At 47.1% G+C, this 1,976-nt stretch overlaps 1 pseudogene; it reads left to right on the top strand.

Annotated features, from left to right (window-relative positions):
* Positions 1-522: 522 nt before the first annotated feature.
* On the top strand, positions 523-1,642 carry LOC113845186 (electron transfer flavoprotein subunit alpha, mitochondrial pseudogene; annotated as a pseudogene).
* The last annotated feature ends 334 nt before the right edge of the window (positions 1,643-1,976 follow it).

Here is a 1,976-nt window from a genome sequence, read left to right as displayed (position 1 = left end):
TAAAAACATGTCTTACAAGGCATCCTGCACTCATTCTGCACTGCTCATGACTGAATCGAATTTCTACCACATAAGAACTAAAATTCATCTTTTTAAGTGTTGCTGATTAAGACCAGAGCAATATTTTTTCCCCCCCTAGATTCAGAGAGGATGAAGAAATTTGCATTTATAGTTGCCTATATCTGGTCTGATTTCAGGGAGGAGAACATTTGATTCTGCAGCATGCATCAAGTTTCATGTCCCTGGAACACTGGGCTTGCTTTTAAAGTATCAGATTGTTTGTGTGGTTTTTTTTTGTTTGTTTGTTTGTTTGTTTTTGTATGCTTCAAAGAAAAAAGCATCAACTAAATTATTAAATAGGTTGAAGTTGTTTCTTGCTATGGCTGTCCTCAGCCGGCCGTCGGTGGAGAGAGGGAAGGAGCGGGCAGCAGAGCACGCCCATTGGCCCGGCGCGGCACCCAATGAGGCGGTGGCGGCGGGGCGGCTCTTGTGAGAGCGGTGCAGGACGGCGGCGGCGGAGCCATGTTGCAGGCGGTCACGGCGTGGGGCACGCAGTGGGCGACATCACTACTCCAGCGGTTTCAGTGTACATTGGTCATAGCAGAACACAACAATGAGACTCTAACACCCGTTACACTAAATGCCATCACTGCGGCAAAATGTCTTGGAGGTGAAGTTTCTTGTTTGGTAGCTGGTACCAGCTGTGACAAGATAGTGCAAGAACTCAGCAAGGTGCAGGGTGTTGCAAAAGTTCTTGTGGCTCAGCACGATGTATACAAGGGATTTCTAGCAGAGGAGCTGACTCCCTTGGTTTTGGCAACTCAGAAGCAATTTAATTACACCCATATTTGCTCTGGTGCATCTGCCTTTGGGAAGAATCTTATTCCCAGAGTGGCTGCTAAACTTGATGTTGCCCCAATTTCTGACATCATTGAGATTAAGTCACCAGACACTTTTGTGAGAACTATCTATGCAGGAAATGTCATTTGCACAGTCCAATGCGATGAAGGGGTTAAAGTGTTTTCTGTATGTGGAACTTCTTTTGAGGCTGCACCACCAAGTGCTGGTAGTGCCAGTGTAGAAAAAGTAACCCCTCCACCACCTGTTGGTCTATCTGAATAGATTGAGCAGAAGTTGACCGAAAGCGATCGACCAGAGCTTACCAGTGCAAAAGTAGTTGTATCAGGTGGAAGAGGTTTAAAAGCGGTGAAAATTTCAAATTGCTGTATGATCTTGCGGATCAATTGCATGCTGCAGTTGGAGCTTCCCATGCAGCTGTTGATGCTGGTTTTGTTCCTAATGATCTGCAAGTTGGACAGACGGGCAAAATAGTAGCACCAGAACTTTATATTGCCATGGGAATATCTGGAGCAATCCAACACTTGGCTGGGATGAAAGACAGCAAGACAATCGTTGCTATTAACAAGGACCCAGAAGCTCCAATTTTTCAAGTGGCAGACTGTGGACTGGTGGCAGACTTATTCCAGGCAGTGCCCGAGGTGACAGAGCTCCTGAAGAAGAAGTGAGCAACACTTCTGGCCCCTGCACTGCGTTTTGCAGGAGGAAATGACAAAGAAAAAAAAAATAGTACTGGAAAGCGCTGGTGTCAGCATATGTTTTTGCTGGGCAGTGTGGGTTGGTGACAGGTGGTAAGAAGGAATAATAACAAATAAAGGATTGTAGGGGGAAAAAAAAAAAAAAAGGTAAAAATGTTAGGTGCATGTGTCGATCTGCTCGAGGGTAGGAAGGCTCTGCAGGAGGATCTGGATAGGCTGCACCGATGGGCTGAGGTCAACTGCATGAAGTTCAACAAGGCCAAGTGCCGGGTCCTCCACCTGGGGCTCAATAACCCCAAGCAGACCTACAGGCTGGGAGATGAGTGGTTGGAGAGCTGCCAGGCAGAGAAGGACCTGGGAGTGATGGTGGACAGTCGGCTGAATATGAGCCAGCAGTGTGCTCAGGTGGCCAAGAAGGCC

Source organism: Anas platyrhynchos, chromosome 9, assembly GCF_047663525.1.
Source record: "Anas platyrhynchos isolate ZD024472 breed Pekin duck chromosome 9, IASCAAS_PekinDuck_T2T, whole genome shotgun sequence".
Classification (NCBI taxonomy): Eukaryota; Metazoa; Chordata; class Aves; order Anseriformes; family Anatidae; genus Anas; species Anas platyrhynchos.
The sequence above is the reverse complement of the archived record's forward strand: the minus strand, read 5'-3'. Positions and strand labels throughout refer to the sequence as shown.